This window comes from Dermochelys coriacea, chromosome 1 (genome assembly GCF_009764565.3).
Source record: "Dermochelys coriacea isolate rDerCor1 chromosome 1, rDerCor1.pri.v4, whole genome shotgun sequence".
In the NCBI taxonomy this organism is placed as follows: Eukaryota; Metazoa; Chordata; order Testudines; family Dermochelyidae; genus Dermochelys; species Dermochelys coriacea.
In genome coordinates, this window is record NC_050068.2 from 7,042,185 (window position 1) to 7,057,017 (window position 14,833).

General features: G+C 49.0%; 1 protein-coding gene across 1 annotated transcript in view; it reads left to right on the forward strand.

Annotated features, from left to right (window-relative positions):
* Window positions 1–1,702: 1,702 nt before the first annotated feature.
* ARAP1 (ArfGAP with RhoGAP domain, ankyrin repeat and PH domain 1) overlaps window positions 1,703–14,833 on the forward strand; it is a 172,781-nt gene continuing 159,650 nt past the window's right edge. Inside the window, 1 exon segment of the mRNA XM_043504001.1 lies at window positions 1,703–1,854. The gene's annotated coding sequence lies outside the window, so the exon portion shown is untranslated.

Genomic DNA, 14,833 nt, shown 5'->3' on the forward strand with positions numbered 1-14,833 from the left:
CAAGACAAATGTTCTGTCTGTCCTGTAATGTATCCAGTGTTCTCTGTTTGTGTGTAAAATCTTGCTGGTTTCTAAAAGAAGCATAATTGTGTGGGGAAAAAAACTAACAGCTGATGTCAGTTTCCAACCCCAACACAAACGTAACACAGAATTTTGAATCTTTTTGTGAGTGGCAATTAAAGTTCATTGCAAGAATAAGGCAAAGGTGTTTCTTGAATTATTTCCCTCTTGGAGAACACCAGAAATCCTGAGGAAACGACTCACCCCAGCTAGTAGTTACAAGCAGTATTCAGGTTTCAGAGTAGCAGCCGTGTTAATCTGTATTCGCAAAAAGAAAACGAGCACTTGTGGCACCTTAGAGACTAACACATTTATTTGAGCATAAGCTTTCGTGAGCTACAGCTCACTTCATCGGAATGCATCTGATGAAGGTCACGAAAGCTTATGCTCAAATAAATGTGTTAGTCTCTAAGGTGCCACAAGTAGTCCTTTTATTTAAGCAGTATTTAGAAGCACTGCTAAGAGCCAGGGGACATTTGCTGACATTAAAAGGTGACACATACAAAAGGAAGTGCCTTTTCACACAGCTTGTCCACCACAGTGCGGCGGAGGCTGAATGTGTAGTGAGAGTCAGAAAGGGGTTTCAGAGTAGCAGCCGTGTTAGTCTGTATTCGCAAAAAGAAAAGGAGTACTTGTGGCACCTTGGAGACTAACAAATTTATTTGAGCATAAGCTTTCGTGAGCTACAGCTCACTTCATCGGATGCAATGAAGTGAGCTGTAGCTCACGAAAGCTTATGCTCAAATAAATTTGTTAGTCTCTAAGGTGCCACAAGTACTCCTTTTCTTTTTGAGAAAGGGGTTGGACATTTAAGAACTTTGTATCAAGCATATCCACTGTTATCATAATTAATGACAGCCAAATATTTTAGCAGGGTTATTAAACTCCATGCTTCAGGATCTAAGCCAATCTCTAACTGTTAGAGGCCAAGGTGAGGCCTCCTGGGGATGCACATTATCCCAATCTTCTATTGCAGGGTTCTTTATTCCTTTCTCTGAAGCATCTGAGAACATACTGGACCAGCACCAGATCTACATTACAAAGCTTTGTTGGCCTATCATGTTGGTTAGGGGTATGCAAAAAGACACCCGTCCAGTGAGCCAGCATTGTAGACATTTCTAGGCTGCCCAAGAGCCCCGCGCAAAGGCGCCTGTTATAAATGTACACACCCCAGTCTCCGTTTCTCTCCATTCTTTTTTGGTTGGTTGGTTAAGACATGAAGCATGTTTGTAAAGAAATGACAAACAGAGCCATCACGGCGAAAGAGGAAGGAGAGTCCCCAGGTCAGGCAGAGTCACCGGCCTCTGTGGTCATGTGGAGCAGGAATGAGCCCTATGACTCAGGAGGGGGTGGTGGGTGCTGCTAAGCAGTGTCAATAGCAGTATGTGCTCCTGACTTTGTTAGCCCAGATGCCCCAGGTAGCGTGTGGGAGTGGCTGTGATCTCTGCCCTGGATGTTCACACTCCTGGGGCTGTGATTGTGGAGGTGGCTGGGCTTCCTCCCCCCTTAAGATCATCTTACTTATCTTAAACTAATGGCTGAAGGGTCTGGCAGCCTGCATTTAAATGGAGGTCATTGCAACATGTTCTCTCATAAGAGTACAATTGTTAATGTCCTGTGTGTGTGTGTGTTTTTTTTTTTTTCTGGTAAGTTCCCGGTTGCTGTAGCAGCATTTGAGGAAGTTCCTCAGCAAGCAGCACACCCGTAGCTAACCGTGACAGTGGAGGAAGCTAGAGAAGGGGGAATGGAGCGCCGGGCTTCAGAATTCAGATCTCTCAACTAAAAAAAAAAAAAAAAAAAAAAAAAAAGGTACTGGATTATTTATTTGTGGTTTGATTTTTTTGGTTGTTGCTTTGATTAAAAAGCCTGTTGGGGTGAAGAAGGGAAGGAATTGAGTGTCTCAGCAGCATGTGTTTCTTCATCTTGATTGCCTGGCAGAGTGTAGGGGCTGGAGTGAAGATTGCTGCCTTATTTGTGAGAGGGAAACTTGATAAGACAGGCCGTTGATAGGGAATCTTAATAAAACAGCATGCGTGGATGGATGATGCCACTTTTATGTGTTGACAAAAAAGAAAAGGAGGACTTGTGGCACCTTAGAGACTAACAAATTTATTTGAGCATAAGCTTTCTTGAGCTACAGCTCACTTCATCGGATGCATTGCATCTGTAGCTCATGAAAGCTTATGCTCAAATAAATTTGTTAGTCTCTAAGGTGCCACAAGTACTCCTTTTCTTTTTTGCGAATACAGACTAACACGGCTGCTACTCTGAAACCTTTTATGTGTTGCTTAGCCTCTTTCCTGCCAGCTGATCCCGTAGCTTCCTGTAGATTCAGCTAATTCAGCCACGGAGAGACATAGCAGCAGGGGGGCAGAGAAGTAAAGAATCATGAGGCGGGCAGGAAATGTTGGTTACTAGGTAGGATTCAATACACAATGGAGAGACGGAGAACGCTCCTGTAAAGGGAAACAGCATGGGGCAGTGGATAGAGCGTGGGGCTGGAAGACAGGGCACCGGGGTTCTCTTTCTGAGTGATCTTGGTGAAATAGTTTCCCCCTCTTGTGCCTTGGTCTTCCCATCAGTAAAATGGGGATAATGCTGGTGTACCCCACAGAGGTGCTGTGAGGCTAAAGAGTGGGGATCATGACGCTCCCCCACCATCACCAAGCGTTTTAAGATCTATGGATGGAATGGGCTGAGCAGAATTAACCCTGTTTCAGGGGACTCTGGTTGTTTTCTGCTTGGCCGTTGCCTGATTCAAAGCTGGAAGTTGCAAATGGGCTGTCATGCTGTGTTCTCCTTTCATTTTGGTTGTTTATCCAGGAGCTGTCTTAAAGCACATTTCAGTTCCTGTTTCTTTTATCTCATGTTTGTGGGAAGTTGCTGCATCGCTTGATCAAGTTCATACCCTTCCCTCATGCAGGCTGCCTGGCCTGTGCTCAGAGCCAGAGGCTTGTATGTAATGGATGCTCCTCTCCATTTAATCTGTGGCCGGATGATTCCAGGCAGTTCTGAGGGGTCTGTGGTGACTTGAGCTAGACTGGCCGTGAAATCAGTAGCACTAGAGTTGCAATCTATATGGCAGGTTGCATAGCCACCTTCCATCTCAGCTTCCCGTTCAGGTCTGTCTGTCCGTCCCCTTTCTTTGCATTGCCATCTGAACACCAAACCAGCTCTGCAAATGCACCTCAGTTTTGACCTGCCATATCCCCTGCTACTCCAGTCCTCCTCGGCTCCTGCTTTGCCAATGCACTGCTCTCCTGCCCTGCTGCAGTCCTAGCTCCCCCCGTGTGCAGCTCTGCAGATGCATCTCACCCAGCCTGCTTCTACCCACAGCGCACATGCAGGTTCCCCTGACAATAAGACTGGAAGGCCTCTCCTATCCCCATGCATTCAGCTATTTGTCATTGTAACGTGCCAGTCCCCTGATGCACCGTCTTGTACTCCAGGGCAGAACTACCCTTTGCATTGTTGGTAATTCCCATATTGCTCTGATTTGCATGAGTGAACTTTGGCCTCGTGGGGCTAATCAGATGCAGCAGGTCGAGGTGAAAGCAGCTGTTAATGTGTCTGTGTCTTCCTCACCATATCCTAGAAATTCAGCTGTCAGCTCCTTGCACCTTCCTACCGTGGAGTGCTTGTTGATTAAATAATTACAGACACAGGCCTGAATTAGCAGACAAGTGTCAGGAGGGTTGCGTAAGCTACGCAGTGGTATGTGGGTATCAGTCTTCGGGTACTTGTACGCTGCAGTGCGTTGGGTAGACAGACATGCTCTAGCTCAGCTGGGGCTAGCATGCTAAAAATAGTGTAGCTGGGAGTAGCGGTGGGCGGCAGCTCCGGCTCACCGCCCAAGAACAAACCCGCCTGGAGCCTCTGGGTGTGTATCGGGTGGCTAGCCCCAGGCACCACCCATGCTACCCCGTCTTCCCTGTTCCTTTTAATGTGCTAGCTCCCAGTTGCAGGGTAAATGGATCCTTTGTATTTATAGGAGGTTAAACTGGTGCCATACCTGTGTTGATGGGGTTGGCTAAAGGTGTATATTGAGCTAATTTGAGCTCCGTCTAGAGCTTCTGAAACTTGCCTCTGTATTTGCCCCAGAGCATGGGATTAAAAACTGTGACAATGTCATGCAGCGTAGCTTGAAATTGCGCTGTTCAAAGTCCCATGGGAAAATACACTGCAGCAGCAGGGGTGAAACCTGCCTTCAGGAACCTCTCCAGAGTCTGGCAACAACTGTACTTTAACGGCGCTGGTCTCCTAGTAGAGGTGGAGCAGAACTGTGATCCACGGGCCAGATTCCAAGAGGAGTGGGAGCTGGTGAAACCTGTGCTAAGGGGCATGGTACACCAACTTAGAGTGGGCCCAATTCCCCACTCCCTGGTGTAACTTCAGTGGCAGGGTGGAATCCAGCCTGCTGTCCACTAGCTCTTTCAGCTCTGCAGGGTTAATGGGAGTGAGTGCTGGGGGCAGTGGAGTTACACAGATGTAATTGGGGGTGGCAGTTAAGATGCTGTGGGGAGCAGGGCCTGTGCAAGGTTTCACACCCTAGGTGAAACTTCCACCTTGTGCTGCCCCCCTCCCCCCGCGGCAGCTCCCTGGCCCCCCCGCCCCATGGCAGCTCCCCGCTGCCGCCCCCCCCCTCAGCCCAGGCAGCCCCTGCTGTGGTAGCTCCCCGCCGCCCCCTCCTTCCCCTCGGTCTGGGGAGCCGCGTGCAGCAGCTCCCCGCCCCAGCTCGCCTCTGCTCCGCCTCCTCCCCGAACACGCCACCGCTTCTCCCACCTCTCAGGCTTGCGGCGCCAATCAGCTGTTTGGCGTGCAAGCCTGGGAGGGAGAGAAGCAGAGCGGGATGGTGCTCAGGGGAGGAGGCGGAGCAGAGGTGAGCTGGGGTAGGGAGTGGTTTCCCTGTGCACCCTCCCCCGTTACTTGCTGCAGGCAGCCCTCCCTGCGCCCCCCTGCCCCAGCTCACCTCCGCTCCACCGCCGCCCCCAACCACTTGGTGCCCTAGGTGACCGCCTAATTCGCCTAGTGGTTGCACCGGTCCTGGCAGGGAGGGCTAAAGTGGCTGTAAACCAGCTTTGAGCACTCAAGATTATGGGCTTCTCTGAGAGCCTGTACAGTCCCTGGCATAAATTAGAGCAGTCCCAGGGGTGCTCTAATTTATAGCCGCCTCATATAGAGTTGCCTGTAGGCTGCTCTGTGGTCAAGAGCAGCCTGGAACCTCTGTAGGGCCATGTGCTATGGAGCTTCTCCGACATTTCCCCTCCCACCCTGATAGGCCCTGTGTGAAGGGGACATGGTAGAGCCTCTGATGGCAGCCCCACACTGTACCTGTGCCAGGGAAATTCCCCTCTGGACCTTTGTGCCTAGTTCTCGCACCTCTTCTCTACCAGAGCGGAATATAGGGCACGGGGCATGGGAGTGAATCTATCCCAGAATTATGGTTGGTGATGGTGATGTGTGAACCACGAGGAACTCAGCTTGACTTTCAGATCTCGGTTGTAATTTGCATAAAATGGCAATCAGAAAAAAATTCTTCTTTATGCATGTAAATTAATCAAATCTAATCTGGATTGGTGGAGATGTGACAGCCGTGAGACCCCAGGAAGGGCCTGTCTGCACAAACATTTAGTTTGCAGCGAGCTGTTAGTGCACTTTCAGCTAGTCCTCTTGGAAACAGGGCTAATCAAAGCACATTAGTGAACTGCTAATGTGCACCAGCAAGAGCCACATGGACAGTTAGTCCATGGCAGGCTAGTGCAGGGTAGATTCACACCTCAGCTAGCTGCGGATTAATGGTTGTGTAAACACACTCAGACATTGCGTCACAGCAAACAGAAAGTCACACTGTTGTGGATAAACAAAGGATATGAATAATAGACAGTCAGTTCTGATCCTGCATCGCTGAAGGATCAGGGACTAAACGGTTAATAAACCTCCAAGCCTGCAAGGTGGATGATATTGTTCTCTGTATCCAGATGAGGAAAGCGAGGCACTGAGAAGCCACGTGAAGTCTGCCTAAGGTCCCAGCATGAGTTAGGGGCAGAGGTGGGGCCAGGGCCAGGCCTATGATTCTACTCTGACCGCGCTGGGCCTGCAGTGCCTTTTGCTGAGGGAAACGTGAAGTACTATTTGTCAGGTTTCAGAGTAGCAGCCGTGTTAGTCTGTATTTGCAAAAAGAAAAGGAGTACTTGTGGCACCTTAGAGACTAACAAATTTATTAGAGCATAAGCTTTCGTGAGCTACAGCTCATTTCATCAGATGCATTTTCCACCAAATGCATCCGATGAAGTGAGCTGTAGCTCACGAAAGCTTATGCTCTAATAAATTTGTTAGTCTCTAAGGTGCCACAAGTACTCCTTTTCTTTTTACTATTTGTCAGTGACCCAGATCATTCATTTAGCTGGTGCATTGTCTCCCTATCAAAAGGGAGGGTGGCTGTGTGACAGTAATTTTGACTGGTCCCTGTGGGTCACTTTCATGCCTCTCACTCTGCTGCAGACTCCCTTTCCTTTCTGTTTTTGAGGCTGTGAGATTTTTATGATAGTCTCTTGCCAAACACTTTAATCTGGGTTGCCTAATCCAGAGGAGGAATGCATTTTGTAAACCATGGAGGGTTTTGTGGCCGCACGATGATCTCTCAGAACGTGCCAAGCCCTACTCCTGTGTACTGTATAGCAGCATGTGAGAGACACTGGGACATGCTGTACTGTGTAATAGCCATTTAAAGGACAAAAACACTTTGCCCACCTACTGGCTTACAGACACTAAAGAGTTAATCTTCAGAGGATCCCCCTTCTAAATTGTGTGGTCCTGATTTTACAGGTGGGGAAACTGAGGCACTGAGCAGTTAACATTAACCTTTTCAAACCTGGGGGCAGGGCCTGCCCAATATGGGGAATTATTCCCCGCCCTTCGGGGTTGGCCGCTGAGCCCAGTGGTTTGGTTTGATTTTTCAATGGGTAATTTTTTTTTTGGTCATTTTAATTTGTTTCTTTATGAAAATTAATAAACATTAGACTATACAAAAAGGGAAATCACCTACAGCTTGTATATGGGACCAAATACTGCATGTCACAGGATAGCCAATAAAATTATGCAACTTGATGTCTTGTCAAAGCTGCATGCCCAGACAATGCAAAATCAAACTGTTGCACAGACTTAACACTTTAGGGTGGGGATAACAATAAAAAAATAAAGATATACACACAGAGGCAAAAAAGGGAAGGAGGGGACCGGTGGAGGGGAGCAGGAAGAGGGGGTGGAATGGAAATCTGGCATCATTTGAGCTGTCTCGGCATTCTTTCTCCAAACGTATCAAGAAACAGTGTCCACGTTTCTTCAGATTCATATCCTTGCTCTCTGCCTCAAAGAGCGATTTTTTTTTTCCTTTGCTGCTAACTCAAAGGGCTCTGACTCCCTCTGCTCCGGTCTGGGCATTAGCCTACTCCTCCCTTTTTGTAGAATTGTGCGCTTGGTAATCAGTGCAGCCCTCAAGCCCCAAAGCCTTTGCGCTGGAGTAAAACCCAGCATAGTAGGTATGTACGGTAGGATATACTTTCCCACTGAAGACAAGCACTATTTTCACTCCGTCCAGCGCTTTCCACGGCTGCCGGCCTGTTGGAGAATCGCATAGCACGTGCATCAGGTTTCCTTTTTCTTTATTACAGCGCCTGCAAACATCAGAGGGCAAGGCCCCCAACCTGCACAGACCAAAGAATCTTCGGCTGAAGGAGGCAGATTGTGCGCTGCCGTGGGGGTTAGTTAAGGGCTGGGATAACTCGCTTTCACAAAGCGAGTAGTAGAGTGTGCTAGGGCAGCTGAACCAAACTGATATGTTAGCAAGTGTTTTAATTGTAAGTGTTGCTGCCTTGTGGAGGATGGCAGGTCATATTGCTGCTTTTGTGTTAGAAAAGAGACAAAGCCCTCATCCCTGACTATGGGGGGAACTGGATGCATTAGAATCACAGAAGATTAGGGGTGGAAGGGATGTCAGGAAGTCAAAACAGGACCCACCCCAACCAAATCATCCCAGCCAGGGCTTTGTCAAGCCAGGCCTTAGAAACCTCTAAGGATGGAGATTCCACCACCTCCCTAGGGAACCCATCCCAGTGCTTCACCACCCTCCTAGTGAAATAGTGTTTCCTAATATCCAACCTAAACCTCCCCCACTGCAACTTGAGACCACTGCTCCTTGTTCTGTCATCTGCCACCACTGAGAACAGCCGAGCTCCATCCTCTCTGGAACCCCCCTTCAGGTAGTTGAAGGCTGCTATCAAATCCCCCCTCACTCTTCTCTTCTGCAGACTAAATAAGCCCAGTTCCCTCAGCCTCGCCTTGTAAGTCATGTGCCCCAGACCCCTGACCACTGGAGACACTCCAATTTGTCCACAACCCTTCTGTAGTGGGGGGACCAAAATGGATGCAATACTCCAGGTGTGGCCTCACCAGTGTCGAATAGAGGGGAATAATCACTTCCCTCGATCTGCTGGCAGTGCTCCTATTAATGCCGCCCAGTTTGCTGTTAGCCTTGGCAGCAAGGGCACACGGCTGACTCGTATCCAGCTTCTCGTCCACTGTTATCCCCAGGTCCTTTTCTGCAGAACTGCCGCTTAGCCAGTCGGTTCCCAGCCTGTACCGGTGCATGGGATTCTTCCATCCTAAGTGCAGGACTCTGCACTTGTCCTTGTTGAGCCTCATTAGATTTCTTTTGGTTCAATCCTCTAATTTGTCTAGGTCACTCTGGACCCTATCCCTACCCTCCAGCGTATCTATCTCTCCCCCCAGCTTAGTGTCATCTGTGAACTTGCTGAGGGTGCAATCCACACCATCCTCCAGATCATTTATGAAGATGCTGAACAAAACTGACCCCAGGACCTAAGTTCCCTGTAAGCTGCATGGCAACGCAGCAGCCGATTTAGGGCTGTGGAGGTGCTCAGGGAACCCGCCCGGGGATCTGCTGTGGCCGGGGACTGGCTAAGGGGGGGCACCCCTCCCCCAGCCCCAACCTAGCCAGGCCCCCAACCTTCTGTGGGCAGGGTGCCCTCCCCGCCCCCCCGGTCACAACCTGCCATGGCCGGGACACCCGGCCGTGCTGGGGCTGCCTGGCCCCAACCGCGGCCCGTAACCAGGAGTGGCCCGGACCCAAGCACAGACAGGGCGGCCCAGGTGCGGCTTGGCACCAGATGCGGCCAGTGGCGCCGGCCAGCCCCAGTACCAGCCTGGACGGTGTGGCCCAGACCCAGGTGCAGCTGGGGCACCCCTCCCCTGGCCCGAACCCAGCCCCAGCTCGGATCTGCTGAGGCCAGGGAAGGGGCGTCTATCCTGCAGCCCCAACCCTGGAGCTGCTGCAACGGGGAGAGGTGCCTCTCCCTCACAGCCCAGGTGTTGATGCAGGGAGAGGGCTGGGGGGTGTCCTCTCTCCCCTCCGTAGCTCCGGAGTCCTCTCCCAAACCCCTCATCCCCAGCCCCACCCCAGAGCCCGCACCCCCAGCCGGAGCCCTCACACTCCTGCACCCCAACTCTCGCATATCACCTCCATATTGGTGCACATAACAAAATTAATTCCACACATGGGTGGGAAAAATTAGCGGGAACACTGCCCAGGACCGACCCTGGGGCACTCCGCTTGATACCGGCTGCCAAGTAGACATCCATTGATCACCACCCATTGAGCCCGACGATCTAGCCAGCTTTCTATCCACCTTATAGTCCATTCATCCAATCCGTACTTCTTTAACTTGCTGGCAAGAAGCTGGCGGGTAGGGCTAGGGGGTGGAGAGGAGCCCTCGGCCGGCTGGTGGGAAGGCCACGAGGAGCGAGTGGTGGGTGGGGTGGAGGGGCTGGTGGGGTCTCAGGGCAGAGTGCATGCAGAGCAGGCCGGGGCCCCTTCTGAGCATGGGCCCGGCTCCCTGGAGCTACTGGCGCCATTGCAAACCCAGCCCTGGGTGGTGCTAGCCCATGAGGGACCATAGGCAGGAATATTTGGGGGGGCCCAGCACACAACACATACCAATAATTAATAGAGATTTCCTTGAGCTGCTCAGGAACCTAAGCAATTGCTTAGTTTGCTTAGGTCTAGCCCCGGCTCTGTGTATGCCAGCAGCTTGCTGGCTTTTTCCGAGCAGTCCCGCCTGAGTGGGGCAAATTCAGCTCTAAAGGGAAGATTTGAATCTCTGTTTACATGGCTGTTTCTCACCTGGATCTGTTGCTATTTGAAGAGTAACGGGCATGATCAGAGATAGCAATTGCATTAATGGAGGAGTCAGTTGCAGAATTAACCAAGTCCCTGGACAGCAAAAAGAAATCTATGTGGGAATAGGACCTATGTACCAGAGAAAAGTAGGAATCGTCCCTACCCATTGGATGTATAAGATGCCAGATATCACATCATCCCAGATCTTTAAAGTGCAACTCCAGAGCCATTCCAGTTTGGTTGGTTTATGATCCTAAGGCTGAGCTAAATTTGGTCCACAAAAGGATCAAGCGCCTCACTTAAATGCCCAGCAGTCACAGGAGAGAGATAACTTAGTAAAAAACCTATGAAAGGTTTCACTGTCTCCTACAAAAGCACTACGGCTACCTTTGCTTGCTTTAATAAGGGCGACACCTTTTTTCTTTTAACTGGAGCATTGAGGCTCTTTACGTTCCAGGAGATAAAATTAAGATTTGGGGCCAGCTGGCTGTGTTAAGAATTATTTTTGTGTATGTAGCCTTACAAACGAAGGCGATGGAATGTTTGGCTCCTTTGCTCTATTGCCGTGGTTCCCAAACTTTTTTCTTCCAAGGACCCCTTTGGCATCTGGCTGAATTTCCTAGACCCCTTCCATTTTTTTATACCTAAGTTTCGTGGTGGTGGTTTTCTATTAGTTAGAGTAGCTTATTATTTAAAAGTATTTTTGTATTAAAATAAGTCTCACAAAGGAACTAAAAGTTAGCAGCCTGCAATTGTTACAAGTTATCACGTCACCCTTAGTTTCACATTAAAAGAGAGAGTCCTGAATGTGCAAGTACTGGTACTACTGGAACACCCCTAAAATGTCATCCTCCAGCCGGCAAAAGTGCTGGAATGTTGCGTTCTGGTCCCACTCGTCTGGGGTGGTCCCCTCCATAACTCACAGCAGAGCCCACTTTGGGAACCACTGCTCTGTTACATCCCGTCCCTACTCCCTGCACAGAAACCCACAAGCCGGCGGAGTCTATGGCTGAAATGTCTGAGACGCTCCTTCCACAGATTTTGGATTGCTTTGCCAGATGCTTGCCACTTGCCTGGCTTCCTGGGAATGGGGAGGAGAGGACTCCAGAGAGGGGGAAGGAAGAGCACAAAAAGACAAATTAAAACAAAACCTAAAATCACAGACTGTACATAGGTTTCAGAGTAGCAGCCGTGTTAGTCTGTATTCGCAAAAAGAAAAGGAGTACTTGTGGCACCTTAGAGACTAACAAATTTATTAGAGCATAAGCTTTCGTGAGCTACAGCTCACTTCATCGGATGCATTTGGTGGAAAAAACAGAGGAGAGATTTATATACACACACACAGAGAACATGAAACAATGGGTTTATCATACACACTGTAAGGAGAGTGATCACTTAAGATAAGCCATCACCAGCAGCGGGGGCGGGGGGGGGGGGGGGAGAAAGGAGGAAAACCTTTCATGGTGACAAGCAATGTAGAATAGGGCCATCCTTAAGGTTTATGGGGTCCTATATATAGTATTATTAAACTGGTGCCCCTATGCCGGATGGCAGCCCGGGCTCGCATGTGTATTTTCAATTAGGGTGGTCTTTTGAAGGATTTATTTAAAAAACTGTATGTCTGAAGATCCAATCATTTAAGGCTAAAGATGAATACTCAGATTGTGCATCTAAAAATCTATGCAAGGATTTTTTTAGAGATCCGATTTTATAATCTTCAGCAACACACTAATTTAAAATTTGATTTAAAAATATTTCATTAAAGTTCTGTAAACTAACATGTTCTGAGTAAATATTACAGTAATGCACAACTGTTTTTGTCAATAAATTCAGAAACTGACAGTATATACCTAGGGGTTGGCAAACGCTTGGTAAATGGCTCATTACCCCTTGAATGGCTCTTTAACTGTTTCAGTGTTGTGCTAATAGGTCTGGCAGGCTGGAAGCCTTTTTCACTTTTAAGTACTAGATCCCCTCCGGAAGACTCACCAGGCTGCAGCAGCCAGCTGTGGTGGGAGCCTGCAGGAATGGTCAGAACAAGGACAGGAAGAGTCAGAAGGGTGGAGACTAAAACACAGGGGTGCCCCAAATTTTCAGATGCCCTATGGATGGTCCTGCAGTAGAACCTCAGAGTTATGAACACCAGAGTTATGAACCGACCGGTCAACCATACACCTCATTTGGAACCGGAAATACGCAATCAGTTAGCAGCAGAGACCAGAAAAAGAAAAAAAAAGAATAGAAGCAGCAAATACAGTACAGTACTGTGTTAAATGAAATATACTAAAAAAAATTAAGGGAAAGTTAAAGAAAAAGATTTGACAAGGGAAGGAAACTGTTTCTGTGTTTATGCTCAAATAAATTTGTTAGTCTCTAAGGTGCCACAAGTCCTCCTTTTCTTTTTGCAGATACAGACTAACATGGCTGCTACTCTGAAACCTGTTTCTGTGTTTGTTTCATTTAAATTAAGATGGCTAAAAGCTGCATTTTTTTTCTGCATAGTAAAGTTTCAAAGCTGCATGAAGTCCACGTTCAGTTATAAACTTTGGAAAGAACAATCAGAACGTTTTGTTCAGAGTTACGAACAACCTCCATTCCCGAGGGGTTCGTAACTCCGAGGTTCTACTGTATAACAACCAAATTTAGTACCAAGCATAGATTACCATGAAACGGCAACAATTATCGAACACTTAACAGCAGAAACAAAACGAAACCAACATTCTGAAGGGGGCAGGCCGGGCCAGCAGCTCTGCCAATATCCATTAGTTAAATTATTATTAACAGGCACCCTATGTTTCCCAGACAGCGAAGTAGTAACTATATTATAAGGAGATGGAAAGGGAGCACACACTCTGCAAACGTACTGTCTCCTAACCGGCTATGTCAAGGATATTCCCGTGTATTACTCTCTAATTTGCAATCTTTTCACTGTGCCAGACCAGCCAGAGTTGTGGTAATACAGCTTGGTGCGTTGAGTGAGATCTTGTATGTGTTGGGGTTTACTTTCCCAGGGCCACTTGTCTCTCTCCCCCATTTCAATTTACAATCGAACATTGTTTCCCTTCCCCATATTAAACAAACATTTAGTGAAGTGGGGGACGGGGGGGGGAAATTTCACTGCTGTCACAAATGGTAAATGACTGCACCAAAGAAGACCCCCAACCAATCCAATTGAACAATTGCCTCTTCCTCATTGACTTCGGACTTCATGTCCTTGGGGTTTGAGCTCATAGAAGGTGTTCGGCTGAGGGAAGAGGCTGAAGAATCTGAGGGGAGATTCAGAGCGATGGGGGGATGGCACAGCAAGGGGAAAGAGATTGGGGAGGGCAGATGTGGGGGAAGAGGAAGGCAGGGGATATGGGGAAAGGGGCCAGCAGGGGCAGGCTGAGAGGAAGGAATAGGAGGTGTCAGGGAGGGCAGAAATCACTGTCCAACTAACTCAGCAACCCACACTGGGATTCTCCTCTGCTCTCTTGCTCAGCTCCTGGGCAGCTTGCAGGGAGCAGAGCTGCTTCTCACCCTTCTGACACATGGGATGTCAAGCTGCTGAGCTTTGAGGCTCCTCTGCACCTGGGCGGAGAGCCCTCGGACCTATCTTCCACCCATGAGCTTCTTTCTGTTTGAGTCACCCATCCTTTCTGTGCTGGCAGAGAGGTGGCGACAGTCAGCTGCACTGTAGGCTCCATATCTCCTGTATTGGCAGCCACCCTCTCCAGCAGGGCCATCCTAGACTCAGGGCCATCAGCTGCAGCCATCTTGTTCGGGAGGGGTGGGGGGCATGGCTCTGCTCTCTGTTTTTTCAGCTACTTGTAGAGCTCCCAGTGGTCAAATCTTTGCCTACTGATGTTCTGGAGATTTTGGGGGTACCGGTTCCTTTCCTGGGGGGCTGGGCAGGGGCTCTGGACTCTGGAGGGAAATGGAAATTAGCAGATGGCTCTGGAGCTCAAGGGATCGGCTCCTCCGTGCCACACAGCTCACAGCCCAATGGGGGCTTTTACACAGGCTAATAAAAACTGCAAGTCCACTCTGCCCCCAGGGAGTGGTTATGCCCGGTCCTTCTTGGATGTTGGAACAACCCCGATATGTTTTTTCGCTGCAGTTCCAACCGTCTCTTGATGCAGATTTTCTTTTTGGAATTTTCTTTGGCTTCTTCTTTTGGGCTAAATTGTTAACATTTGAAGAGTGAAAACAGCTGGGCTCTGAGGAATGATTTCCCTCTCTGCTGCCTACTGCTGTTCTTTGGCTGATTGTAAAATTACTGTCAGCGTGCAGTGGCTGGCACCCTCAGCAAAGAAGCCAAGGACGGACTAGCAGAAGTGCCAATAAAAACCTTGTGGCCCCAAATGAAGAGATCTGCCCAGTGCTTAATTTATAATGAAAGCGGTGCTGGGGCTCAAGCAGTGTTTTTACTTCCATAACTGACACGGGGAGCCTGGAGGTACTGGGGCTCTGAACTGCCAGGCCCAGAGGTGCCAGGGCTCAGCCCTGGCAAGCCCTGGCACAAATTAAGCCCTGGATGTGTCTGGAGCATGAGAGGGGACTTGCTGCTTTCCTCCCCCATCACTTTCAAGAAGGTGA